This window comes from Gadus chalcogrammus, chromosome 22, assembly GCF_026213295.1.
Source record: "Gadus chalcogrammus isolate NIFS_2021 chromosome 22, NIFS_Gcha_1.0, whole genome shotgun sequence".
Lineage (NCBI taxonomy): Eukaryota > Metazoa > Chordata > Actinopteri > Gadiformes > Gadidae > Gadus > Gadus chalcogrammus.
In genome coordinates this window covers 1,111,775-1,139,581 of record NC_079433.1, presented here as the reverse complement: position 1 = coordinate 1,139,581, position 27,807 = coordinate 1,111,775, and the positions used below count along the sequence as shown (strand labels likewise).

The 27,807-nt window shown below is 44.8% G+C and overlaps 4 long non-coding RNA genes, 10 other non-coding genes and 1 pseudogene across 14 annotated transcripts; 4 read left to right on the top strand and 11 right to left on the bottom strand.

Annotated features, from left to right (window-relative positions):
- Positions 1-27,807, bottom strand: part of LOC130376144 (basic proline-rich protein-like) — a 175,953-nt pseudogene that overhangs the window by 66,029 nt on the left and 82,117 nt on the right.
- On the bottom strand, positions 2,885-3,049 carry LOC130376395 (U1 spliceosomal RNA). Its single transcript, XR_008894026.1, has one exon. It is a non-coding gene; the product is annotated as a U1 spliceosomal RNA (small nuclear RNA).
- LOC130376407 (U2 spliceosomal RNA) lies at positions 3,987-4,177 on the bottom strand. Its single transcript, XR_008894038.1, has one exon. It is a non-coding gene; the product is annotated as a U2 spliceosomal RNA (small nuclear RNA).
- On the top strand, positions 4,352-5,887 carry LOC130376121 (uncharacterized). Its single transcript, XR_008893957.1, has 3 exons — positions 4,352-4,424; positions 4,591-4,672; positions 5,339-5,887. It is a non-coding gene; the product is annotated as an uncharacterized LOC130376121 (long non-coding RNA).
- LOC130376394 (U1 spliceosomal RNA) lies at positions 8,114-8,278 on the bottom strand. The gene has a single exon (XR_008894025.1). It is a non-coding gene; the product is annotated as a U1 spliceosomal RNA (small nuclear RNA).
- On the bottom strand, positions 9,215-9,405 carry LOC130376406 (U2 spliceosomal RNA). The gene has a single exon (XR_008894037.1). It is a non-coding gene; the product is annotated as a U2 spliceosomal RNA (small nuclear RNA).
- On the top strand, positions 9,495-11,115 carry LOC130376120 (uncharacterized). The gene is made up of 3 exons (XR_008893956.1): positions 9,495-9,652; positions 9,819-9,900; positions 10,567-11,115. It is a non-coding gene; the product is annotated as an uncharacterized LOC130376120 (long non-coding RNA).
- On the bottom strand, positions 13,354-13,518 carry LOC130376393 (U1 spliceosomal RNA). The gene has a single exon (XR_008894024.1). It is a non-coding gene; the product is annotated as a U1 spliceosomal RNA (small nuclear RNA).
- LOC130376405 (U2 spliceosomal RNA) lies at positions 14,457-14,647 on the bottom strand. Its single transcript, XR_008894036.1, has one exon. It is a non-coding gene; the product is annotated as a U2 spliceosomal RNA (small nuclear RNA).
- Positions 14,737-16,358, top strand: LOC130376119 (uncharacterized). The gene is made up of 3 exons (XR_008893955.1): positions 14,737-14,894; positions 15,061-15,142; positions 15,810-16,358. It is a non-coding gene; the product is annotated as an uncharacterized LOC130376119 (long non-coding RNA).
- On the bottom strand, positions 18,585-18,749 carry LOC130376392 (U1 spliceosomal RNA). The gene has a single exon (XR_008894023.1). It is a non-coding gene; the product is annotated as a U1 spliceosomal RNA (small nuclear RNA).
- Positions 19,687-19,877, bottom strand: LOC130376404 (U2 spliceosomal RNA). The gene has a single exon (XR_008894035.1). It is a non-coding gene; the product is annotated as a U2 spliceosomal RNA (small nuclear RNA).
- LOC130376118 (uncharacterized) lies at positions 19,967-21,587 on the top strand. The gene is made up of 3 exons (XR_008893954.1): positions 19,967-20,124; positions 20,291-20,372; positions 21,039-21,587. It is a non-coding gene; the product is annotated as an uncharacterized LOC130376118 (long non-coding RNA).
- LOC130376390 (U1 spliceosomal RNA) lies at positions 23,808-23,972 on the bottom strand. The gene has a single exon (XR_008894020.1). It is a non-coding gene; the product is annotated as a U1 spliceosomal RNA (small nuclear RNA).
- On the bottom strand, positions 24,910-25,100 carry LOC130376402 (U2 spliceosomal RNA). The gene has a single exon (XR_008894033.1). It is a non-coding gene; the product is annotated as a U2 spliceosomal RNA (small nuclear RNA).

The window sequence follows — 27,807 nt, the reverse complement described above, 5'->3', positions numbered from 1 at the left end:
GTTGTCCTAGGCTAATACACCAACAGCAGATTTCTGTATAATAAAGGGCTACATATTGTCAATCTAAATGATCTGCTTTTAGTTTTACTCATTTATTCATGTTTTACAGTACCAGATGGAACATGCCTACACATCAGTGCACCGTGTGCGACAAGACATTCGGTGAAAAGTCCAACCTGGCGAGTCATCTGAAGATCCATGCAGACGCCAGGGAGACCTTTACCTGTGATGTCTGCGGGAAGAGCTTGGCCACTAAACCATCGCTGGTCAGCCATCAACAGCTACACCAGTACCCCAACATCATTTTGTACCGGCTAGGAGAGGCCAGGCTGTACTGTACAGAGGCAGCAAGGTCTGTGGCAGAGGCCCGCAGCAGCACTGTTGTTGACCCTAAATGGCTGGATCTCAAGACAGCAGAGACCTTTGGAAAGGTCAGCTGGTCATCACGTTCGGGAAGCACGCCGGTCAGACCTTCAGGTGGCTTGTGGAGAATGATGTCGGCTGGCTGGTGTGGCTGCTGTTCCAGTACTGCCAGCAGGGAGAGCAGAACGAGCTGCTGAAGTGGCAGAAGGAGCGACTGCTCCGCCAGACCGGCCTCAGGTCCAGTACCGGCACATCCATCACCAGGCTGGAAAGAGACGTGGTGAGAAGCGGAGCTAAGTTGTCATAAGCACTTTGTTTCACCTGTTGGCTGTGGAAAGCAAATAGCACACACGTCATATCAATACTGATCACATGTGTATTTTATATTTCCAGATTATTTGTTGATGAGCCTGTGACTCCAGCGAACCGGCCCGTTCAGCCCACTGGGTTTGTCGTCCTCCACCCGGCTGAAGCCTGCTGCGCTCACCCCCATTCTGCCGAGGCCTCCTGCGCCCACCCACCTCCAGCCGAGGCCACCTGCTGCGTTGACCTACGGCCCACCCCCTGTGTCGGCAGCACCCATACTGCTGGTCCTCCCCGCACAGCCACAGGCCCCCTCCGTCCTGTTTCGTGGGCCATCCTGCAGCCAGAGCCTTGTCCCTCCTGCACCAACAGTGAAGACATTCATGCCTAACAAGTCCTCAAGGCCATGTGGGGCTTGCCACATGCCAAACTGTGGTGGACAGTGGAAGAGGTACAACCCTTTCAAGGACAAAGTGGCTGGAAGCATGCAGAAAATGTTTTCCTACTGTCCATCCACTAGGAAGTCCACTACCCCTGGCTTTTACAATGTGGTGTATGACAACTTTGAACACTTTAAGAGTGTCGTGGATGCAGAGTTGGACAGGAGGACTGTGTAAATACCTGGAAATGCGTGTGTGTATGTGTGTGTGTGTGTGTGTGTGTGTGTGTGTGTGTGTGTGTGTGTGAATAACTTACCTCTGTGATGCCACTGTTCCTGTGCCATCTGTAAGAGAGAGAAAGAGGCTTGTTTGTGTGTGTTTGTCTTTGTCTTTGTGTGTGTTTTTTAAAGTGCTTCATTAAGCACTATCTATTTATTTATATCGTTAAAAAAAAAGGCACTTTGCAGATTTACTTGAAGTTCTTTTGTTCGCTTTTTATTTATTATTATTTATATTGCTGTTAAAATTAACTTTGTAGTATCCATTCTGCTCTATGTTCAATATCGAGGCCAATCTTTTAAACCATAATCAGTTCCAATCTAACACAATCAGTTTACATACCCTTTAGTGGTTGTTCATGTTCAGATAATCTGTGTTTTTGTCATGCATGTTGTTTGTCTTTGTCAGCTTCATGTCTTTGTGATGTTTGTATGTATTTGTCTGCTTCAGTTTTAACAAAAGTTTGCTCAAGAAAACACAAAAGGGAGGAACAGCTTGAGCCTTTATTTGTTGATTGGTCACCCGAGTCTATGGATAATCATGTTCATTATTGCACTTTAGCCTGTACAAGCCAATTGTTGATTTGTATCTTAAGTACAAGTGTGTGTGTGTGTGTGTGTGTGTGTGTGTGTGTGTGTGTGTGTGTGTGTGTGTGTGTGTGTGTGTGTGTGTGTGTGTGTGTGTGTGTGTGTGTGTGTGTGTTCTTTAATTGTTGAGTGTTTTTTATTATTATTAATGTTATTTATATGTGCCTGTCCTTGTGATGTGTGTATGTCTGTCAGCTCCATGTTTAACTAAATGTTTGCAAATGGTAGTACATGTTTGTCTCTCGTCTCATGCTCTCGTGTTCTCGCCTGTAGATCTGTACCTAGTCGTGGTGGGCGAGCTTTTAACTAAAATGATCTTGTTTATTTGTGTTTATATGGATTGCCTTTTCAATGAAACACATTCTGGTTGAAAAATAAAAGTTGTAAAAGTATTTTGGAGTCTCAGTGTGCTTGGGTTTCAGAAGGGGTGGGGTATTGGAAAGAAAAAACACACCAAAGAAATTAGAAGTCCTTGTGTCTTCACTCCCGCAACCAGAGGTGTGAATACACCCCCACTGTGATGGCTGCACTCCCTGTGTGGTCAAAACAATGAGTTCTGTGAATGGCTCTTATTATTTTTCTTAATTCAGCCCAAAAATGTAACAATTTAACACTTTTCCACTTGATTGTATGAATCTCATCAGCTACATCCACTCAAAGTATGAAAATAATAAACAAAACATCCAGCAGACTAGTGGATTTTGATAATCTAGGCCTTGCACATGACATTTCTGAAAATAAAACCACCCACCAGTGGCCACCAGATGGAGCCGTCCGTTTTGATCCTCGATCCTTTTGGATCGATCCCAGTGTTGAGGGATAGGGACTTTGGGGGGTCATGAGCCATTCCCAGGCGGTCACCCATCCAAGTACTAACCAGGCCGGACCCTGCTTAGCCTCCGAGATCAGACGAGATCGGGCGTGCTCAGGGTGGTATCATTCATAGCTATTATTTCTTTAGAACAACATGATCAGGGGAGAGCGCGAACGCAGTCCCCCACTACCAGAAATTATGCAATCGAGATTCCCACATTTGGGGAATTCGCACGGGTCAGCAACAGCCTCAGTGCAATGGCTGAGCCTCGCTATGGGTGAACCACCTTCTTGATCATGGTATCTCCCTTGCCAGGTAAGTATGAGTTGTACACGTTCAGGTGGGCTGAACGATGCCCACGCGTGTTCCCCAGGAGAACGGTTGCAAAGCATTCGGAGATGTCTAGACTTTAATAAACACTGTAGACCACCGGTCACACGATGACAGGCGAATCTGAAATCAGCGTGATGGAAGCATAACGAAAGGAAACCTGGAGGTCCGAGTTATCGACACGCCACAGAAAGAATCCTTTTTTCTTTCTTAAACAACAGAATAGTGGTGGCGAGATGATGCCTCATGAAACGTCAAAGCCTCGCAGCCAGGTGAACCATCAAAGTGGTTCGACCTCGAAGCTTCAAATGAGTACGCTAGGGACAAGGAATGAAATTATGATGAAAGAAAGAGTTTCCTGTGATGATGTGATGTTTGCTTCGTACAACATCAAAACGTTTAAGAATTAAAGTCATTTCAGTGATACGTGTGAGTGTGCCGTTCATAAATATCTCCCGAGCTCATGGTAGAGAACAAATCATTTGACAAAGGTTTTAAGTCATCCCGGGCAAAATAGATTGTCTTATAACTACAGTAGCCTACTAATAATTGTAATAATAGAACTGCATGATGTCTGAGAACGAGTGTGATTAATTACATAGCCATAAAAGTGATCTTGGAACTGGGTAGGGTCTTCTTTTTGTAGAAATGTGCCAATTGTGAACCCATATCGCGGAACAGCCCGAGATGAAGCCTCGAACGTCACGCGCCACGTCATTTCGCCTATGTGATACGGAGCTTCGCTGGGGGAGGAGCCGAGGTACTCGACACACGCCCCGATGCCTCGACGCAAACCATAACATCACTACAACAGAATATCGTTGGAGTAATTGTAAACAGTGCGTTTGTGAATTGTAAATGACACTTTATTGTCTACAGGCGGACGGGTGTACTCTCAGGAGGAGTTTAGTTTTGTTTTTCACAGTGAGAGAGGGGTGCACCGGTCCTGGAGTTACTGCAATACCAGGTCGATGCGTGGAGTGGACGGAGCAAGCCCCTTTTCCATCTCCCAGTTCGAAAAATCAATTTAATATATGGTCCCCGGGTAGGGGACGTATCAGATATTAAACTGATAAGAACAGATACTACACTTGATCTTAGCCAAAAGGCCGAGAAGCGATGCACACACATGCTCAGACCAAGAGGCTAGCTTCCCAGACACGTCGCTCCACTTGGCGGTTTAACAGACAACGACGAAACAAAAAAAAGACCAAGCAATCTGTGTGCGTGTTTGTGTGTCTGTGAAAGCTGGAGAAATAAACCGAGGTCGCTACATCTCTTTGCTGCTGCCTGCTGGCAGTCTCACTATTCCGTCTGCATGTTTCACAAATAGAGTTTGGAGCAGTGGAGGCTTATATGAGACTACAGGTGAAGCAGTGAGTGAACGAAATGTTGAATGTATTTTCTTTCTTTATTTATTATTTATTATGTTACCTTTTTAAATTAGACCAGTACGTGAGTGCACTGAATTTCGTTGTACTTCTGTCCAATGACAAATAAATATATATCTATAACACCCGGAACTCTATTGCAGCCAATGAGCTCGAGTTGAAAAAGAAAATAGCTTACAGCACGTGGTATTCCCCGGTGAAGCAGTCAACGGAGGATTCACTCAGGTAAATTTTATCCCCTGCATCGTTTGCTAGTTAATAATTAGACATTTTTTTTTACGGTTTGTATTAAGCTGTTTCGATTTTGTAGAAAGAGAAAAGATTTCGACCGTGTCATAACGTGGTCGTTGTGTATAAAGGGAAGACGTAGAGGTTACGTTTTTAGCTGCTGGGTAGACTTTAGTCAACCTATCGCCGTTTTGTCGGTGAGCAACCATATTACCCGTGGGAAGTCTCGTTTTAATCGTGGCAATCTAAGCTTTCCAACGGTGTATGGCATTACTATATTCACCCAAGGGTTGTTGAAATAATAAGCTGATTAATGTGTGTTTTGTGACGATAGCTAGGCGCGGCTAACGACACTGTTTACAATAGTAAGGGCTACGTCGCATACCTGCAAACTTGTTGCTTTTCGGCGACAATCAACGTTTTCTTGGTCAATTTGATGTGGATATGTGTTAATATGGGTAAATGTGACTGTTGAGACAACAGCTGATGCGAGAGTAATTGTAACATGAAGCAATTTGGCGACCGTGTTAATCTCTTGACAATCTGGCGAGCTTGTTGTCCTAGGCTAATACACCAACAGCAGATTTCTGTATAATAAAGGGCTACATATTGTCAATCTAAATGATCTGCTTTTAGTTTTACTCATTTATTCATGTTTTACAGTACCAGATGGAACATGCCTACACATCAGTGCACCGTGTGCGACAAGACATTCGGTGAAAAGTCCAACCTGGCGAGTCATCTGAAGATCCATGCAGACGCCAGGGAGACCTTTACCTGTGATGTCTGCGGGAAGAGCTTGGCCACTAAACCATCGCTGGTCAGCCATCAACAGCTACACCAGTACCCCAACATCATTTTGTACCGGCTAGGAGAGGCCAGGCTGTACTGTACAGAGGCAGCAAGGTCTGTGGCAGAGGCCCGCAGCAGCACTGTTGTTGACCCTAAATGGCTGGATCTCAAGACAGCAGAGACCTTTGGAAAGGTCAGCTGGTCATCACGTTCGGGAAGCACGCCGGTCAGACCTTCAGGTGGCTTGTGGAGAATGATGTCGGCTGGCTGGTGTGGCTGCTGTTCCAGTACTGCCAGCAGGGAGAGCAGAACGAGCTGCTGAAGTGGCAGAAGGAGCGACTGCTCCGCCAGACCGGCCTCAGGTCCAGTACCGGCACATCCATCACCAGGCTGGAAAGAGACGTGGTGAGAAGCGGAGCTAAGTTGTCATAAGCACTTTGTTTCACCTGTTGGCTGTGGAAAGCAAATAGCACACACGTCATATCAATACTGATCACATGTGTATTTTATATTTCCAGATTATTTGTTGATGAGCCTGTGACTCCAGCGAACCGGCCCGTTCAGCCCACTGGGTTTGTCGTCCTCCACCCGGCTGAAGCCTGCTGCGCTCACCCCCATTCTGCCGAGGCCTCCTGCGCCCACCCACCTCCAGCCGAGGCCACCTGCTGCGTTGACCTACGGCCCACCCCCTGTGTCGGCAGCACCCATACTGCTGGTCCTCCCCGCACAGCCACAGGCCCCCTCCGTCCTGTTTCGTGGGCCATCCTGCAGCCAGAGCCTTGTCCCTCCTGCACCAACAGTGAAGACATTCATGCCTAACAAGTCCTCAAGGCCATGTGGGGCTTGCCACATGCCAAACTGTGGTGGACAGTGGAAGAGGTACAACCCTTTCAAGGACAAAGTGGCTGGAAGCATGCAGAAAATGTTTTCCTACTGTCCATCCACTAGGAAGTCCACTACCCCTGGCTTTTACAATGTGGTGTATGACAACTTTGAACACTTTAAGAGTGTCGTGGATGCAGAGTTGGACAGGAGGACTGTGTAAATACCTGGAAATGCGTGTGTGTGTGTGTGTGTGTGTGTGTGTGTGTGTGTGTGTGTGTGTGTGTGTGTGTGTGTGTGAATAACTTACCTCTGTGATGCCACTGTTCCTGTGCCATCTGTAAGAGAGAGAAAGAGGCTTGTTTGTGTGTGTTTGTCTTTGTCTTTGTGTGTGTTTTTTAAAGTGCTTCATTAAGCACTATCTATTTATTTATATCGTTCAAAAAAAAGGCACTTTGCAGATTTACTTGAAGTTCTTTTGTTCGCTTTTTATTTATTATTATTTATATTGCTGTTAAAATTAACTTTGTAGTATCCATTCTGCTCTATGTTCAATATCGAGGCCAATCTTTTAAACCATAATCAGTTCCAATCTAACACAATCAGTTTACATACCCTTTAGTGGTTGTTCATGTTCAGATAATCTGTGTTTTTGTCATGCATGTTGTTTGTCTTTGTCAGCTTCATGTCTTTGTGATGTTTGTATGTATTTGTCTGCTTCAGTTTTAACAAAAGTTTGCTCAAGAAAACACAAAAGGGAGGAACAGCTTGAGCCTTTATTTGTTGATTGGTCACCCGAGTCTATGGATAATCATGTTCATTATTGCACTTTAGCCTGTACAAGCCAATTGTTGATTTGTATCTTAAGTACAAGTGTGTGTGTGTGTGTGTGTGTGTGTGTGTGTGTGTGTGTGTGTGTGTGTGTGTGTGTGTGTGTGTGTGTGTGTGTGTGTGTGTGTGTGTGTGTTCTTTAATTGTTGAGTGTTTTTTATTATTATTAATGTTATTTATATGTGCCTGTCCTTGTGATGTGTGTATGTCTGTCAGCTCCATGTTTAACTAAATGTTTGCAAATGGTAGTACATGTTTGTCTCTCGTCTCATGCTCTCGTGTTCTCGCCTGTAGATCTGTACCTAGTCGTGGTGGGCGAGCTTTTAACTAAAATGATCTTGTTTATTTGTGTTTATATGGATTGCCTTTTCAATGAAACACATTCTGGTTGAAAAATAAAAGTTGTAAAAGTATTTTGGAGTCTCAGTGTGCTTGGGTTTCAGAAGGGGTGGGGTATTGGAAAGAAAAAACACACCAAAGAAATTAGAAGTCCTTGTGTCTTCACTCCCGCAACCAGAGGTGTGAATACACCCCCACTGTGATGGCTGCACTCCCTGTGTGGTCAAAACAATGAGTTCTGTGAATGGCTCTTATTATTTTTCTTAATTCAGCCCAAAAATGTAACAATTTAACACTTTTCCACTTGATTGTATGAATCTCATCAGCTACATCCACTCAAAGTATGAAAATAATAAACAAAACATCCAGCAGACTAGTGGATTTTGATAATCTAGGCCTTGCACATGACATTTCTGAAAATAAAACCACCCACCAGTGGCCACCAGATGGAGCCGTCCGTTTTGATCCTCGATCCTTTTGGATCGATCCCAGTGTTGAGGGATAGGGACTTTGGGGGGTCATGAGCCATTCCCAGGCGGTCACCCATCCAAGTACTAACCAGGCCGGACCCTGCTTAGCCTCCGAGATCAGACGAGATCGGGCGTGCTCAGGGTGGTATCATTCATAGCTATTATTTCTTTAGAACAACATGATCAGGGGAGAGCGCGAACGCAGTCCCCCACTACCAGAAATTATGCAATCGAGATTCCCACATTTGGGGAATTCGCACGGGTCAGCAACAGCCTCAGTGCAATGGCTGAGCCTCGCTATGGGTGAACCACCTTCTTGATCATGGTATCTCCCTTGCCAGGTAAGTATGAGTTGTACACGTTCAGGTGGGCTGAACGATGCCCACGCGTGTTCCCCAGGAGAACGGTTGCAAAGCATTCGGAGATGTCTAGACTTTAATAAACACTGTAGACCACCGGTCACACGATGACAGGCGAATCTGAAATCAGCGTGATGGAAGCATAACGAAAGGAAACCTGGAGGTCCGAGTTATCGACACGCCACAGAAAGAATCCTTTTTTCTTTCTTAAACAACAGAATAGTGGTGGCGAGATGATGCCTCATGAAACGTCAAAGCCTCGCAGCCAGGTGAACCATCAAAGTGGTTCGACCTCGAAGCTTCAAATGAGTACGCTAGGGACAAGGAATGAAATTATGATGAAAGAAAGAGTTTCCTGTGATGATGTGATGTTTGCTTCGTACAACATCAAAACGTTTAAGAATTAAAGTCATTTCAGTGATACGTGTGAGTGTGCCGTTCATAAATATCTCCCGAGCTCATGGTAGAGAACAAATCATTTGACAAAGGTTTTAAGTCACCCGGGCAAAATAGATTGTCTTATAACTACAGTAGCCTACTAATAATTGTAATAATAGAACTGCATGATGTCTGAGAACGAGTGTGATTAATTACATAGCCATAAAAGTGATCTTGGAACTGGGTAGGGTCTTCTTTTTGTAGAAATGTGCCAATTGTGAACCCATATCGCGGAACAGCCCGAGATGAAGCCTCGAACGTCACGCGCCACGTCATTTCGCCTATGTGATACGGAGCTTCGCTGGGGGAGGAGCCGAGGTACTCGACACACGCCCCGATGCCTCGACGCAAACCATAACATCACTACAACAGAATATCGTTGGAGTAATTGTAAACAGTGCGTTTGTGAATTGTAAATGACACTTTATTGTCTACAGGCGGACGGGTGTACTCTCAGGAGGAGTTTAGTTTTGTTTTTCACAGTGAGAGAGGGGTGCACCGGTCCTGGAGTTACTGCAATACCAGGTCGATGCGTGGAGTGGACGGAGCAAGCCCCTTTTCCATCTCCCAGTTCGAAAAATCAATTTAATATATGGTCCCCGGGTAGGGGACGTATCAGATATTAAACTGATAAGAACAGATACTACACTTGATCTTAGCCAAAAGGCCGAGAAGCGATGCACACACATGCTCAGACCAAGAGGCTAGCTTCCCAGACACGTCGCTCCACTTGGCGGTTTAACAGACAACGACGAAACAAAAAAAAGACCAAGCAATCTGTGTGCGTGTTTGTGTGTCTGTGAAAGCTGGAGAAATAAACCGAGGTCGCTACATCTCTTTGCTGCTGCCTGCTGGCAGTCTCACTATTCCGTCTGCATGTTTCACAAATAGAGTTTGGAGCAGTGGAGGCTTATATGAGACTACAGGTGAAGCAGTGAGTGAACGAAATGTTGAATGTATTTTCTTTCTTTCTTTATTATTTATTATGTTACCTTTTTAAATTAGACCAGTACGTGAGTGCACTGAATTTCGTTGTACTTCTGTCCAATGACAAATAAATATATATCTATAACACCCGGAACTCTATTGCAGCCAATGAGCTCGAGTTGAAAAAGAAAATAGCTTACAGCACGTGGTATTCCCCGGTGAAGCAGTCAACGGAGGATTCACTCAGGTAAATTTTATCCCCTGCATCGTTTGCTAGTTAATAATTAGACATTTTTTTTTACGGTTTGTATTAAGCTGTTTCGATTTTGTAGAAAGAGAAAAGATTTCGACCGTGTCATAACGTGGTCGTTGTGTATAAAGGGAAGACGTAGAGGTTACGTTTTTAGCTGCTGGGTAGACTTTAGTCAACCTATCGCCGTTTTGTCGGTGAGCAACCATATTACCCGTGGGAAGTCTCGTTTTAATCGTGGCAATCTAAGCTTTCCAACGGTGTATGGCATTACTATATTCACCCAAGGGTTGTTGAAATAATAAGCTGATTAATGTGTGTTTTGTGACGATAGCTAGGCGCGGCTAACGACACTGTTTACAATAGTAAGGGCTACGTCGCATACCTGCAAACTTGTTGCTTTTCGGCGACAATCAACGTTTTCTTGGTCAATTTGATGTGGATATGTGTTAATATGGGTAAATGTGACTGTTGAGACAACAGCTGATGCGAGAGTAATTGTAACATGAAGCAATTTGGCGACCGTGTTAATCTCTTGACAATCTGGCGAGCTTGTTGTCCTAGGCTAATACACCAACAGCAGATTTCTGTATAATAAAGGGCTACATATTGTCAATCTAAATGATCTGCTTTTAGTTTTACTCATTTATTCATGTTTTACAGTACCAGATGGAACATGCCTACACATCAGTGCACCGTGTGCGACAAGACATTCGGTGAAAAGTCCAACCTGGCGAGTCATCTGAAGATCCATGCAGACGCCAGGGAGACCTTTACCTGTGATGTCTGCGGGAAGAGCTTGGCCACTAAACCATCGCTGGTCAGCCATCAACAGCTACACCAGTACCCCAACATCATTTTGTACCGGCTAGGAGAGGCCAGGCTGTACTGTACAGAGGCAGCAAGGTCTGTGGCAGAGGCCCGCAGCAGCACTGTTGTTGACCCTAAATGGCTGGATCTCAAGACAGCAGAGACCTTTGGAAAGGTCAGCTGGTCATCACGTTCGGGAAGCACGCCGGTCAGACCTTCAGGTGGCTTGTGGAGAATGATGTCGGCTGGCTGGTGTGGCTGCTGTTCCAGTACTGCCAGCAGGGAGAGCAGAACGAGCTGCTGAAGTGGCAGAAGGAGCGACTGCTCCGCCAGACCGGCCTCAGGTCCAGTACCGGCACATCCATCACCAGGCTGGAAAGAGACGTGGTGAGAAGCGGAGCTAAGTTGTCATAAGCACTTTGTTTCACCTGTTGGCTGTGGAAAGCAAATAGCACACACGTCATATCAATACTGATCACATGTGTATTTTATATTTCCAGATTATTTGTTGATGAGCCTGTGACTCCAGCGAACCGGCCCGTTCAGCCCACTGGGTTTGTCGTCCTCCACCCGGCTGAAGCCTGCTGCGCTCACCCCCATTCTGCCGAGGCCTCCTGCGCCCACCCACCTCCAGCCGAGGCCACCTGCTGCGTTGACCTACGGCCCACCCCCTGTGTCGGCAGCACCCATACTGCTGGTCCTCCCCGCACAGCCACAGGCCCCCTCCGTCCTGTTTCGTGGGCCATCCTGCAGCCAGAGCCTTGTCCCTCCTGCACCAACAGTGAAGACATTCATGCCTAACAAGTCCTCAAGGCCATGTGGGGCTTGCCACATGCCAAACTGTGGTGGACAGTGGAAGAGGTACAACCCTTTCAAGGACAAAGTGGCTGGAAGCATGCAGAAAATGTTTTCCTACTGTCCATCCACTAGGAAGTCCACTACCCCTGGCTTTTACAATGTGGTGTATGACAACTTTGAACACTTTAAGAGTGTCGTGGATGCAGAGTTGGACAGGAGGACTGTGTAAATACCTGGAAATGCGTGTGTGTATGTGTGTGTGTGTGTGTGTGTGTGTGTGTGTGTGTGTGTGTGTGTGTGTGTGTGTGAATAACTTACCTCTGTGATGCCACTGTTCCTGTGCCATCTGTAAGAGAGAGAAAGAGGCTTGTTTGTGTGTGTTTGTCTTTGTCTTTGTGTGTGTTTTTTAAAGTGCTTCATTAAGCACTATCTATTTATTTATATCGTTCAAAAAAAAGGCACTTTGCAGATTTACTTGAAGTTCTTTTGTTCGCTTTTTATTTATTATTATTTATATTGCTGTTAAAATTAACTTTGTAGTATCCATTCTGCTCTATGTTCAATATCGAGGCCAATCTTTTAAACCATAATCAGTTCCAATCTAACACAATCAGTTTACATACCCTTTAGTGGTTGTTCATGTTCAGATAATCTGTGTTTTTGTCATGCATGTTGTTTGTCTTTGTCAGCTTCATGTCTTTGTGATGTTTGTATGTATTTGTCTGCTTCAGTTTTAACAAAAGTTTGCTCAAGAAAACACAAAAGGGAGGAACAGCTTGAGCCTTTATTTGTTGATTGGTCACCCGAGTCTATGGATAATCATGTTCATTATTGCACTTTAGCCTGTACAAGCCAATTGTTGATTTGTATCTTAAGTACAAGTGTGTGTGTGTGTGTGTGTGTGTGTGTGTGTGTGTGTGTGTGTGTGTGTGTGTGTGTGTGTGTGTGTGTGTGTGTGTGTGTGTGTGTGTGTGTGTGTGTGTGTTCTTTAATTGTTGAGTGTTTTTTATTATTATTAATGTTATTTATATGTGCCTGTCCTTGTGATGTGTGTATGTCTGTCAGCTCCATGTTTAACTAAATGTTTGCAAATGGTAGTACATGTTTGTCTCTCGTCTCATGCTCTCGTGTTCTCGCCTGTAGATCTGTACCTAGTCGTGGTGGGCGAGCTTTTAACTAAAATGATCTTGTTTATTTGTGTTTATATGGATTGCCTTTTCAATGAAACACATTCTGGTTGAAAAATAAAAGTTGTAAAAGTATTTTGGAGTCTCAGTGTGCTTGGGTTTCAGAAGGGGTGGGGTATTGGAAAGAAAAAACACACCAAAGAAATTAGAAGTCCTTGTGTCTTCACTCCCGCAACCAGAGGTGTGAATACACCCCCACTGTGATGGCTGCACTCCCTGTGTGGTCAAAACAATGAGTTCTGTGAATGGCTCTTATTATTTTTCTTAATTCAGCCCAAAAATGTAACAATTTAACACTTTTCCACTTGATTGTATGAATCTCATCAGCTACATCCACTCAAAGTATGAAAATAATAAACAAAACATCCAGCAGACTAGTGGATTTTGATAATCTAGGCCTTGCACATGACATTTCTGAAAATAAAACCACCCACCAGTGGCCACCAGATGGAGCCGTCCGTTTTGATCCTCGATCCTTTTGGATCGATCCCAGTGTTGAGGGATAGGGACTTTGGGGGGTCATGAGCCATTCCCAGGCGGTCACCCATCCAAGTACTAACCAGGCCGGACCCTGCTTAGCCTCCGAGATCAGACGAGATCGGGCGTGCTCAGGGTGGTATCATTCATAGCTATTATTTCTTTAGAACAACATGATCAGGGGAGAGCGCGAACGCAGTCCCCCACTACCAGAAATTATGCAATCGAGATTCCCACATTTGGGGAATTCGCACGGGTCAGCAACAGCCTCAGTGCAATGGCTGAGCCTCGCTATGGGTGAACCACCTTCTTGATCATGGTATCTCCCTTGCCAGGTAAGTATGAGTTGTACACGTTCAGGTGGGCTGAACGATGCCCACGCGTGTTCCCCAGGAGAACGGTTGCAAAGCATTCGGAGATGTCTAGACTTTAATAAACACTGTAGACCACCGGTCACACGATGACAGGCGAATCTGAAATCAGCGTGATGGAAGCATAACGAAAGGAAACCTGGAGGTCCGAGTTATCGACACGCCACAGAAAGAATCCTTTTTTCTTTCTTAAACAACAGAATAGTGGTGGCGAGATGATGCCTCATGAAACGTCAAAGCCTCGCAGCCAGGTGAACCATCAAAGTGGTTCGACCTCGAAGCTTCAAATGAGTACGCTAGGGACAAGGAATGAAATTATGATGAAAGAAAGAGTTTCCTGTGATGATGTGATGTTTGCTTCGTACAACATCAAAACGTTTAAGAATTAAAGTCATTTCAGTGATACGTGTGAGTGTGCCGTTCATAAATATCTCCCGAGCTCATGGTAGAGAACAAATCATTTGACAAAGGTTTTAAGTCATCCCCGGGCAAAATAGATTGTCTTATAACTACAGTAGCCTACTAATAATTGTAATAATAGAACTGCATGATGTCTGAGAACGAGTGTGATTAATTACATAGCCATAAAAGTGATCTTGGAACTGGGTAGGGTCTTCTTTTTGTAGAAATGTGCCAATTGTGAACCCATATCGCGGAACAGCCCGAGATGAAGCCTCGAACGTCACGCGCCACGTCATTTCGCCTATGTGATACGGAGCTTCGCTGGGGGAGGAGCCGAGGTACTCGACACACGCCCCGATGCCTCGACGCAAACCATAACATCACTACAACAGAATATCGTTGGAGTAATTGTAAACAGTGCGTTTGTGAATTGTAAATGACACTTTATTGTCTACAGGCGGACGGGTGTACTCTCAGGAGGAGTTTAGTTTTGTTTTTCACAGTGAGAGAGGGGTGCACCGGTCCTGGAGTTACTGCAATACCAGGTCGATGCGTGGAGTGGACGGAGCAAGCCCCTTTTCCATCTCCCAGTTCGAAAAATCAATTTAATATATGGTCCCCGGGTAGGGGACGTATCAGATATTAAACTGATAAGAACAGATACTACACTTGATCTTAGCCAAAAGGCCGAGAAGCGATGCACACACATGCTCAGACCAAGAGGCTAGCTTCCCAGACACGTCGCTCCACTTGGCGGTTTAACAGACAACGACGAAACAAAAAAAAGACCAAGCAATCTGTGTGCGTGTTTGTGTGTCTGTGAAAGCTGGAGAAATAAACCGAGGTCGCTACATCTCTTTGCTGCTGCCTGCTGGCAGTCTCACTATTCCGTCTGCATGTTTCACAAATAGAGTTTGGAGCAGTGGAGGCTTATATGAGACTACAGGTGAAGCAGTGAGTGAACGAAATGTTGAATGTATTTTCTTTCTTTCTTTATTATTTATTATGTTACCTTTTTAAATTAGACCAGTACGTGAGTGCACTGAATTTCGTTGTACTTCTGTCCAATGACAAATAAATATATATCTATAACACCCGGAACTCTATTGCAGCCAATGAGCTCGAGTTGAAAAAGAAAATAGCTTACAGCACGTGGTATTCCCCGGTGAAGCAGTCAACGGAGGATTCACTCAGGTAAATTTTATCCCCTGCATCGTTTGCTAGTTAATAATTAGACATTTTTTTTTTACGGTTTGTATTAAGCTGTTTCGATTTTGTAGAAAGAGAAAAGATTTCGACCGTGTCATAACGTGGTCGTTGTGTATAAAGGGAAGACGTAGAGGTTACGTTTTTAGCTGCTGGGTAGACTTTAGTCAACCTATCGCCGTTTTGTCGGTGAGCAACCATATTACCCGTGGGAAGTCTCGTTTTAATCGTGGCAATCTAAGCTTTCCAACGGTGTATGGCATTACTATATTCACCCAAGGGTTGTTGAAATAATAAGCTGATTAATGTGTGTTTTGTGACGATAGCTAGGCGCGGCTAACGACACTGTTTACAATAGTAAGGGCTACGTCGCATACCTGCAAACTTGTTGCTTTTCGGCGACAATCAACGTTTTCTTGGTCAATTTGATGTGGATATGTGTTAATATGGGTAAATGTGACTGTTGAGACAACAGCTGATGCGAGAGTAATTGTAACATGAAGCAATTTGGCGACCGTGTTAATCTCTTGACAATCTGGCGAGCTTGTTGTCCTAGGCTAATACACCAACAGCAGATTTCTGTATAATAAAGGGCTACATATTGTCAATCTAAATGATCTGCTTTTAGTTTTACTCATTTATTCATGTTTTACAGTACCAGATGGAACATGCCTACACATCAGTGCACCGTGTGCGACAAGACATTCGGTGAAAAGTCCAACCTGGCGAGTCATCTGAAGATCCATGCAGACGCCAGGGAGACCTTTACCTGTGATGTCTGCGGGAAGAGCTTGGCCACTAAACCATCGCTGGTCAGCCATCAACAGCTACACCAGTACCCCAACATCATTTTGTACCGGCTAGGAGAGGCCAGGCTGTACTGTACAGAGGCAGCAAGGTCTGTGGCAGAGGCCCGCAGCAGCACTGTTGTTGACCCTAAATGGCTGGATCTCAAGACAGCAGAGACCTTTGGAAAGGTCAGCTGGTCATCACGTTCGGGAAGCACGCCGGTCAGACCTTCAGGTGGCTTGTGGAGAATGATGTCGGCTGGCTGGTGTGGCTGCTGTTCCAGTACTGCCAGCAGGGAGAGCAGAACGAGCTGCTGAAGTGGCAGAAGGAGCGACTGCTCCGCCAGACCGGCCTCAGGTCCAGTACCGGCACATCCATCACCAGGCTGGAAAGAGACGTGGTGAGAAGCGGAGCTAAGTTGTCATAAGCACTTTGTTTCACCTGTTGGCTGTGGAAAGCAAATAGCACACACGTCATATCAATACTGATCACATGTGTATTTTATATTTCCAGATTATTTGTTGATGAGCCTGTGACTCCAGCGAACCGGCCCGTTCAGCCCACTGGGTTTGTCGTCCTCCACCCGGCTGAAGCCTGCTGCGCTCACCCCCATTCTGCCGAGGCCTCCTGCGCCCACCCACCTCCAGCCGAGGCCACCTGCTGCGTTGACCTACGGCCCACCCCCTGTGTCGGCAGCACCCATACTGCTGGTCCTCCCCGCACAGCCACAGGCCCCCTCCGTCCTGTTTCGTGGGCCATCCTGCAGCCAGAGCCTTGTCCCTCCTGCACCAACAGTGAAGACATTCATGCCTAACAAGTCCTCAAGGCCATGTGGGGCTTGCCACATGCCAAACTGTGGTGGACAGTGGAAGAGGTACAACCCTTTCAAGGACAAAGTGGCTGGAAGCATGCAGAAAATGTTTTCCTACTGTCCATCCACTAGGAAGTCCACTACCCCTGGCTTTTACAATGTGGTGTATGACAACTTTGAACACTTTAAGAGTGTCGTGGATGCAGAGTTGGACAGGAGGACTGTGTAAATACCTGGAAATGCGTGTGTGTATGTGTGTGTGTGTGTGTGTGTGTGTGTGTGTGTGTGTGTGTGTGTGTGTGTGAATAACTTACCTCTGTGATGCCACTGTTCCTGTGCCATCTGTAAGAGAGAGAAAGAGGCTTGTTTGTGTGTGTTTGTCTTTGTCTTTGTGTGTGTTTTTTAAAGTGCTTCATTAAGCACTATCTATTTATTTATATCGTTCAAAAAAAAGGCACTTTGCAGATTTACTTGAAGTTCTTTTGTTCGCTTTTTATTTATTATTATTTATATTGCTGTTAAAATTAACTTTGTAGTATCCATTCTGCTCTATGTTCAATATCGAGGCCAATCTTTTAAACCATAATCAGTTCCAATCTAACACAATCAGTTTACATACCCTTTAGTGGTTGTTCATGTTCAGATAATCTGTGTTTTTGTCATGCATGTTGTTTGTCTTTGTCAGCTTCATGTCTTTGTGATGTTTGTATGTATTTGTCTGCTTCAGTTTTAACAAAAGTTTGCTCAAGAAAACACAAAAGGGAGGAACAGCTTGAGCCTTTATTTGTTGATTGGTCACCCGAGTCTATGGATAATCATGTTCATTATTGCACTTTAGCCTGTACAAGCCAATTGTTGATTTGTATCTTAAGTACAAGTGTGTGTGTGTGTGTGTGTGTGTGTGTGTGTGTGTGTGTGTGTGTGTGTGTGTGTGTGTGTGTGTGTGTGTGTGTGTGTGTGTGTGTGTGTGTGTTCTTTAATTGTTGAGTGTTTTTTATTATTATTAATGTTATTTATATGTGCCTGTCCTTGTGATGTGTGTATGTCTGTCAGCTCCATGTTTAACTAAATGTTTGCAAATGGTAGTACATGTTTGTCTCTCGTCTCATGCTCTCGTGTTCTCGCCTGTAGATCTGTACCTAGTCGTGGTGGGCGAGCTTTTAACTAAAATGATCTTGTTTATTTGTGTTTATATGGATTGCCTTTTCAATGAAACACATTCTGGTTGAAAAATAAAAGTTGTAAAAGTATTTTGGAGTCTCAGTGTGCTTGGGTTTCAGAAGGGGTGGGGTATTGGAAAGAAAAAACACACCAAAGAAATTAGAAGTCCTTGTGTCTTCACTCCCGCAACCAGAGGTGTGAATACACCCCCACTGTGATGGCTGCACTCCCTGTGTGGTCAAAACAATGAGTTCTGTGAATGGCTCTTATTATTTTTCTTAATTCAGCCCAAAAATGTAACAATTTAACACTTTTCCACTTGATTGTATGAATCTCATCAGCTACATCCACTCAAAGTATGAAAATAATAAACAAAACATCCAGCAGACTAGTGGATTTTGATAATCTAGGCCTTGCACATGACATTTCTGAAAATAAAACCACCCACCAGTGGCCACCAGATGGAGCCGTCCGTTTTGATCCTCGATCCTTTTGGATCGATCCCAGTGTTGAGGGATAGGGACTTTGGGGGGTCATGAGCCATTCCCAGGCGGTCACCCATCCAAGTACTAACCAGGCCGGACCCTGCTTAGCCTCCGAGATCAGACGAGATCGGGCGTGCTCAGGGTGGTATCATTCATAGCTATTATTTCTTTAGAACAACATGATCAGGGGAGAGCGCGAACGCAGTCCCCCACTACCAGAAATTATGCAATCGAGATTCCCACATTTGGGGAATTCGCACGGGTCAGCAACAGCCTCAGTGCAATGGCTGAGCCTCGCTATGGGTGAACCACCTTCTTGATCATGGTATCTCCCTTGCCAGGTAAGTATGAGTTGTACACGTTCAGGTGGGCTGAACGATGCCCACGCGTGTTCCCCAGGAGAACGGTTGCAAAGCATTCGGAGATGTCTAGACTTTAATAAACACTGTAGACCACCGGTCACACGATGACAGGCGAATCTGAAATCAGCGTGATGGAAGCATAACGAAAGGAAACCTGGAGGTCCGAGTTATCGACACGCCACAGAAAGAATCCTTTTTTCTTTCTTAAACAACAGAATAGTGGTGGCGAGATGATGCCTCATGAAACGTCAAAGCCTCGCAGCCAGGTGAACCATCAAAGTGGTTCGACCTCGAAGCTTCAAATGAGTACGCTAGGGACAAGGAATGAAATTATGATGAAAGAAAGAGTTTCCTGTGATGATGTGATGTTTGCTTCGTACAACATCAAAACGTTTAAGAATTAAAGTCATTTCAGTGATACGTGTGAGTGTGCCGTTCATAAATATCTCCCGAGCTCATGGTAGAGAACAAATCATTTGACAAAGGTTTTAAGTCACCCCGGGCAAAATAGATTGTCTTATAACTACAGTAGCCTACTAATAATTGTAATAATAGAACTGCATGATGTCTGAGAACGAGTGTGATTAATTACATAGCCATAAAAGTGATCTTGGAACTGGGTAGGGTCTTCTTTTTGTAGAAATGTGCCAATTGTGAACCCATATCGCGGAACAGCCCGAGATGAAGCCTCGAACGTCACGCGCCACGTCATTTCGCCTATGTGATACGGAGCTTCGCTGGGGGAGGAGCCGAGGTACTCGACACACGCCCCGATGCCTCGACGCAAACCATAACATCACTACAACAGAATATCGTTGGAGTAATTGTAAACAGTGCGTTTGTGAATTGTAAATGACACTTTATTGTCTACAGGCGGACGGGTGTACTCTCAGGAGGAGTTTAGTTTTGTTTTTCACAGTGAGAGAGGGGTGCACCGGTCCTGGAGTTACTGCAATACCAGGTCGATGCGTGGAGTGGACGGAGCAAGCCCCTTTTCCATCTCCCAGTTCGAAAAATCAATTTAATATATGGTCCCCGGGTAGGGGACGTATCAGATATTAAACTGATAAGAACAGATACTACACTTGATCTTAGCCAAAAGGCCGAGAAGCGATGCACACACATGCTCAGACCAAGAGGCTAGCTTCCCAGACACGTCGCTCCACTTGGCGGTTTAACAGACAACGACGAAACAAAAAAAAGACCAAGCAATCTGTGTGCGTGTTTGTGTGTCTGTGAAAGCTGGAGAAATAAACCGAGGTCGCTACATCTCTTTGCTGCTGCCTGCTGGCAGTCTCACTATTCCGTCTGCATGTTTCACAAATAGAGTTTGGAGCAGTGGAGGCTTATATGAGACTACAGGTGAAGCAGTGAGTGAACGAAATGTTGAATGTATTTTCTTTCTTTCTTTATTATTTATTATGTTACCTTTTTAAATTAGACCAGTACGTGAGTGCACTGAATTTCGTTGTACTTCTGTCCAATGACAAATAAATATATATCTATAACACCCGGAACTCTATTGCAGCCAATGAGCTCGAGTTGAAAAAGAAAATAGCTTACAGCACGTGGTATTCCCCGGTGAAGCAGTCAACGGAGGATTCACTCAGGTAAATTTTATCCCCTGCATCGTTTGCTAGTTAATAATTAGACATTTTTTTTTACGGTTTGTATTAAGCTGTTTCGATTTTGTAGAAAGAGAAAAGATTTCGACCGTGTCATAACGTGGTCGTTGTGTATAAAGGGAAGACGTAGAGGTTACGTTTTTAGCTGCTGGGTAGACTTTAGTCAACCTATCGCCGTTTTGTCGGTGAGCAACCATATTACCCGTGGGAAGTCTCGTTTTAATCGTGGCAATCTAAGCTTTCCAACGGTGTATGGCATTACTATATTCACCCAAGGGTTGTTGAAATAATAAGCTGATTAATGTGTGTTTTGTGACGATAGCTAGGCGCGGCTAACGACACTGTTTACAATAGTAAGGGCTACGTCGCATACCTGCAAACTTGTTGCTTTTCGGCGACAATCAACGTTTTCTTGGTCAATTTGATGTGGATATGTGTTAATATGGGTAAATGTGACTGTTGAGACAACAGCTGATGCGAGAGTAATTGTAACATGAAGCAATTTGGCGACCGTGTTAATCTCTTGACAATCTGGCGAGCTTGTTGTCCTAGGCTAATACACCAACAGCAGATTTCTGTATAATAAAGGGCTACATATTGTCAATCTAAATGATCTGCTTTTAGTTTTACTCATTTATTCATGTTTTACAGTACCAGATGGAACATGCCTACACATCAGTGCACCGTGTGCGACAAGACATTCGGTGAAAAGTCCAACCTGGCGAGTCATCTGAAGATCCATGCAGACGCCAGGGAGACCTTTACCTGTGATGTCTGCGGGAAGAGCTTGGCCACTAAACCATCGCTGGTCAGCCATCAACAGCTACACCAGTACCCCAACATCATTTTGTACCGGCTAGGAGAGGCCAGGCTGTACTGTACAGAGGCAGCAAGGTCTGTGGCAGAGGCCCGCAGCAGCACTGTTGTTGACCCTAAATGGCTGGATCTCAAGACAGCAGAGACCTTTGGAAAGGTCAGCTGGTCATCACGTTCGGGAAGCACGCCGGTCAGACCTTCAGGTGGCTTGTGGAGAATGATGTCGGCTGGCTGGTGTGGCTGCTGTTCCAGTACTGCCAGCAGGGAGAGCAGAACGAGCTGCTGAAGTGGCAGAAGGAGCGACTGCTCCGCCAGACCGGCCTCAGGTCCAGTACCGGCACATCCATCACCAGGCTGGAAAGAGACGTGGTGAGAAGCGGAGCTAAGTTGTCATAAGCACTTTGTTTCACCTGTTGGCTGTGGAAAGCAAATAGCACACACGTCATATCAATACTGATCACATGTGTATTTTATATTTCCAGATTATTTGTTGATGAGCCTGTGACTCCAGCGAACCGGCCCGTTCAGCCCACTGGGTTTGTCGTCCTCCACCCGGCTGAAGCCTGCTGCGCTCACCCCCATTCTGCCGAGGCCTCCTGCGCCCACCCACCTCCAGCCGAGGCCACCTGCTGCGTTGACCTACGGCCCACCCCCTGTGTCGGCAGCACCCATACTGCTGGTCCTCCCCGCACAGCCACAGGCCCCCTCCGTCCTGTTTCGTGGGCCATCCTGCAGCCAGAGCCTTGTCCCTCCTGCACCAACAGTGAAGACATTCATGCCTAACAAGTCCTCAAGGCCATGTGGGGCTTGCCACATGCCAAACTGTGGTGGACAGTGGAAGAGGTACAACCCTTTCAAGGACAAAGTGGCTGGAAGCATGCAGAAAATGTTTTCCTACTGTCCATCCACTAGGAAGTCCACTACCCCTGGCTTTTACAATGTGGTGTATGACAACTTTGAACACTTTAAGAGTGTCGTGGATGCAGAGTTGGACAGGAGGACTGTGTAAATACCTGGAAATGCGTGTGTGTATGTGTGTGTGTGTGTGTGTGTGTGTGTGTGTGTGTGTGTGTGTGAATAACTTACCTCTGTGATGCCACTGTTCCTGTGCCATCTGTAAGAGAGAGAAAGAGGCTTGTTTGTGTGTGTTTGTCTTTGTCTTTGTGTGTGTTTTTTAAAGTGCTTCATTAAGCACTATCTATTTATTTATATCGTTAAAAAAAAAGGCACTTTGCAGATTTACTTGAAGTTCTTTTGTTCGCTTTTTATTTATTATTATTTATATTGCTGTTAAAATTAACTTTGTAGTATCCATTCTGCTCTATGTTCAATATCGAGGCCAATCTTTTAAACCATAATCAGTTCCAATCTAACACAATCAGTTTACATACCCTTTAGTGGTTGTTCATGTTCAGATAATCTGTGTTTTTGTCATGCATGTTGTTTGTCTTTGTCAGCTTCATGTCTTTGTGATGTTTGTATGTATTTGTCTGCTTCAGTTTTAACAAAAGTTTGCTCAAGAAAACACAAAAGGGAGGAACAGCTTGAGCCTTTATTTGTTGATTGGTCACCCGAGTCTATGGATAATCATGTTCATTATTGCACTTTAGCCTGTACAAGCCAATTGTTGATTTGTATCTTAAGTACAAGTGTGTGTGTGTGTGTGTGTGTGTGTGTGTGTGTGTGTGTGTGTGTGTGTGTGTGTGTGTGTGTGTGTGTGTGTGTGTGTGTGTGTGTGTGTGTGTGTTCTTTAATTGTTGAGTGTTTTTTATTATTATTAATGTTATTTATATGTGCCTGTCCTTGTGATGTGTGTATGTCTGTCAGCTCCATGTTTAACTAAATGTTTGCAAATGGTAGTACATGTTTGTCTCTCGTCTCATGCTCTCGTGTTCTCGCCTGTAGATCTGTACCTAGTCGTGGTGGGCGAGCTTTTAACTAAAATGATCTTGTTTATTTGTGTTTATATGGATTGCCTTTTCAATGAAACACATTCTGGTTGAAAAATAAAAGTTGTAAAAGTATTTTGGAGTCTCAGTGTGCTTGGGTTTCAGAAGGGGTGGGGTATTGGAAAGAAAAAACACACCAAAGAAATTAGAAGTCCTTGTGTCTTCACTCCCGCAACCAGAGGTGTGAATACACCCCCACTGTGATGGCTGCACTCCCTGTGTGGTCAAAACAATGAGTTCTGTGAATGGCTCTTATTATTTTTCTTAATTCAGCCCAAAAATGTAACAATTTAACACTTTTCCACTTGATTGTATGAATCTCATCAGCTACATCCACTCAAAGTATGAAAATAATAAACAAAACATCCAGCAGACTAGTGGATTTTGATAATCTAGGCCTTGCACATGACATTTCTGAAAATAAAACCACCCACCAGTGGCCACCAGATGGAGCCGTCCGTTTTGATCCTCGATCCTTTTGGATCGATCCCAGTGTTGAGGGATAGGGACTTTGGGGGGTCATGAGCCATTCCCAGGCGGTCACCCATCCAAGTACTAACCAGGCCGGACCCTGCTTAGCCTCCGAGATCAGACGAGATCGGGCGTGCTCAGGGTGGTATCATTCATAGCTATTATTTCTTTAGAACAACATGATCAGGGGAGAGCGCGAACGCAGTCCCCCACTACCAGAAATTATGCAATCGAGATTCCCACATTTGGGGAATTCGCACGGGTCAGCAACAGCCTCAGTGCAATGGCTGAGCCTCGCTATGGGTGAACCACCTTCTTGATCATGGTATCTCCCTTGCCAGGTAAGTATGAGTTGTACACGTTCAGGTGGGCTGAACGATGCCCACGCGTGTTCCCCAGGAGAACGGTTGCAAAGCATTCGGAGATGTCTAGACTTTAATAAACACTGTAGACCACCGGTCACACGATGACAGGCGAATCTGAAATCAGCGTGATGGAAGCATAACGAAAGGAAACCTGGAGGTCCGAGTTATCGACACGCCACAGAAAGAATCCTTTTTTCTTTCTTAAACAACAGAATAGTGGTGGCGAGATGATGCCTCATGAAACGTCAAAGCCTCGCAGCCAGGTGAACCATCAAAGTGGTTCGACCTCGAAGCTTCAAATGAGTACGCTAGGGACAAGGAATGAAATTATGATGAAAGAAAGAGTTTCCTGTGATGATGTGATGTTTGCTTCGTACAACATCAAAACGTTTAAGAATTAAAGTCATTTCAGTGATACGTGTGAGTGTGCCGTTCATAAATATCTCCCGAGCTCATGGTAGAGAACAAATCATTTGACAAAGGTTTTAAGTCATCCCGGGCAAAATAGATTGTCTTATAACTACAGTAGCCTACTAATAATTGTAATAATAGAACTGCATGATGTCTGAGAACGAGTGTGATTAATTACATAGCCATAAAAGTGATCTTGGAACTGGGTAGGGTCTTCTTTTTGTAGAAATGTGCCAATTGTGAACCCATATCGCGGAACAGCCCGAGATGAAGCCTCGAACGTCACGCGCCACGTCATTTCGCCTATGTGATACGGAGCTTCGCTGGGGGAGGAGCCGAGGTACTCGACACACGCCCCGATGCCTCGACGCAAACCATAACATCACTACAACAGAATATCGTTGGAGTAATTGTAAACAGTGCGTTTGTGAATTGTAAATGACACTTTATTGTCTACAGGCGGACGGGTGTACTCTCAGGAGGAGTTTAGTTTTGTTTTTCACAGTGAGAGAGGGGTGCACCGGTCCTGGAGTTACTGCAATACCAGGTCGATGCGTGGAGTGGACGGAGCAAGCCCCTTTTCCATCTCCCAGTTCGAAAAATCAATTTAATATATGGTCCCCGGGTAGGGGACGTATCAGATATTAAACTGATAAGAACAGATACTACACTTGATCTTAGCCAAAAGGCCGAGAAGCGATGCACACACATGCTCAGACCAAGAGGCTAGCTTCCCAGACACGTCGCTCCACTTGGCGGTTTAACAGACAACGACGAAACAAAAAAAAGACCAAGCAATCTGTGTGCGTGTTTGTGTGTCTGTGAAAGCTGGAGAAATAAACCGAGGTCGCTACATCTCTTTGCTGCTGCCTGCTGGCAGTCTCACTATTCCGTCTGCATGTTTCACAAATAGAGTTTGGAGCAGTGGAGGCTTATATGAGACTACAGGTGAAGCAGTGAGTGAACGAAATGTTGAATGTATTTTCTTTCTTTCTTTATTATTTATTATGTTACCTTTTTAAATTAGACCAGTACGTGAGTGCACTGAATTTCGTTGTACTTCTGTCCAATGACAAATAAATATATATCTATAACACCCGGAACTCTATTGCAGCCAATGAGCTCGAGTTGAAAAAGAAAATAGCTTACAGCACGTGGTATTCCCCGGTGAAGCAGTCAACGGAGGATTCACTCAGGTAAATTTTATCCCCTGCATCGTTTGCTAGTTAATAATTAGACATTTTTTTTTACGGTTTGTATTAAGCTGTTTCGATTTTGTAGAAAGAGAAAAGATTTCGACCGTGTCATAACGTGGTCGTTGTGTATAAAGGGAAGACGTAGAGGTTACGTTTTTAGCTGCTGGGTAGACTTTAGTCAACCTATCGCCGTTTTGTCGGTGAGCAACCATATTACCCGTGGGAAGTCTCGTTTTAATCGTGGCAATCTAAGCTTTCCAACGGTGTATGGCATTACTATATTCACCCAAGGGTTGTTGAAATAATAAGCTGATTAATGTGTGTTTTGTGACGATAGCTAGGCGCGGCTAACGACACTGTTTACAATAGTAAGGGCTACGTCGCATACCTGCAAACTTGTTGCTTTTCGGCGACAATCAACGTTTTCTTGGTCAATTTGATGTGGATATGTGTTAATATGGGTAAATGTGACTGTTGAGACAACAGCTGATGCGAGAGTAATTGTAACATGAAGCAATTTGGCGACCGTGTTAATCTCTTGACAATCTGGCGAGCTTGTTGTCCTAGGCTAATACACCAACAGCAGATTTCTGTATAATAAAGGGCTACATATTGTCAATCTAAATGATCTGCTTTTAGTTTTACTCATTTATTCATGTTTTACAGTACCAGATGGAACATGCCTACACATCAGTGCACCGTGTGCGACAAGACATTCGGTGAAAAGTCCAACCTGGCGAGTCATCTGAAGATCCATGCAGACGCCAGGGAGACCTTTACCTGTGATGTCTGCGGGAAGAGCTTGGCCACTAAACCATCGCTGGTCAGCCATCAACAGCTACACCAGTACCCCAACATCATTTTGTACCGGCTAGGAGAGGCCAGGCTGTACTGTACAGAGGCAGATTAATTAAGAAAGTCATGTAACTTTGTTCACATTTAGTCTACTCTGCTAAATATATATGTAAGGGATAATGCCCGACGAGGTGTCCATTATCAGGAATTAATGGACGACGTGGAGGCGTGAACCGTCCGACGCGAAGCGGAGGACGGTTGCCTCCGCGAAGTCCATTAATTCCTGATAATGGACACCTCGAAGGGCATTATCCCGCTTATACCACGGTCACTTACCAAAGGTGACCAAATTAAGACCATTCATTTATATTTTCATGCGTTTTACAATCTGAATGTAAAGTTTTCCACAAAACATACATTTGTTTCCCTGGTTATGCCTGAGGGTCCGACTAATACCCGGAACCACCATTACACGCCCGTTGGGTTCTCATGCAATGGAAACGTTGTTCACTCCTCCAGTAATTAGGACGGACCATAGCTACGACTTTAGAACGGGAGGTAGCGGGAGGTATTATAGTCCGCTGAGCTTTGTTTTGTTTCCCGTTGCTATGGTTACTACTATTTTAGAGACGATACGCCAGCTAGCGCATTAATTGAGAACGGTAAACAGACAATTTGACGGAACTACTTGTCCAGGTGTCCGTATATCAGGAGTTAATGCACACCCTGCATCCAATCAGAATCGAGTATTCCCGCAGACCGTGGTATAAGTAGGGATAATGCATAGAACGCCGGTCATTATCGGGAAAATAAGCCCCACCAGGGCGAACAGTACACCGACGCGCAGCGAAGGTGTCTTGCTTCGCCCTGAAGGGTCTTATTTTCGATATTGACCGGCGACGTTCTATACATTAGCCCGCTTATTACAAGGCTCCTGCCAAAACGAAAAAATAACTTCACATGCTGTGTCTTTTTTACAATTTATTCGTTACCAGCATTCGTAGTGTTGATCAGCAGAGGGGTCACCGGACCCATGCAAGTGAACGGAGCGTTCCACGGCATTGAGAAGACCCGTGTAATAAAGACCTAGGCTATAATATTTCTGTTTATGGCATAGATTTCTCCTCAGATTAGGCTAATAAACCAATGATAAAATAAAAATGAAAACGCTCGATCAAAGGCCCGGCCCGAGGATAGTGGTGGGAAATATCGACCCGACCTGGCCCGCGTCGGGCTCGGGCTCGGGCAGAGAATCTAAACACTGACTAGAACTAGGCCTACTTAGCAGGTGTCTGTAGGCCTATATCAGGAGATAATACACACCCTGCAGCCAATCAGAATACGAGTATTCCCCCAGACTGTGGTATAAACAATATTATTCACGAGTTATAATCAACCCCTACACATCAATATTAAT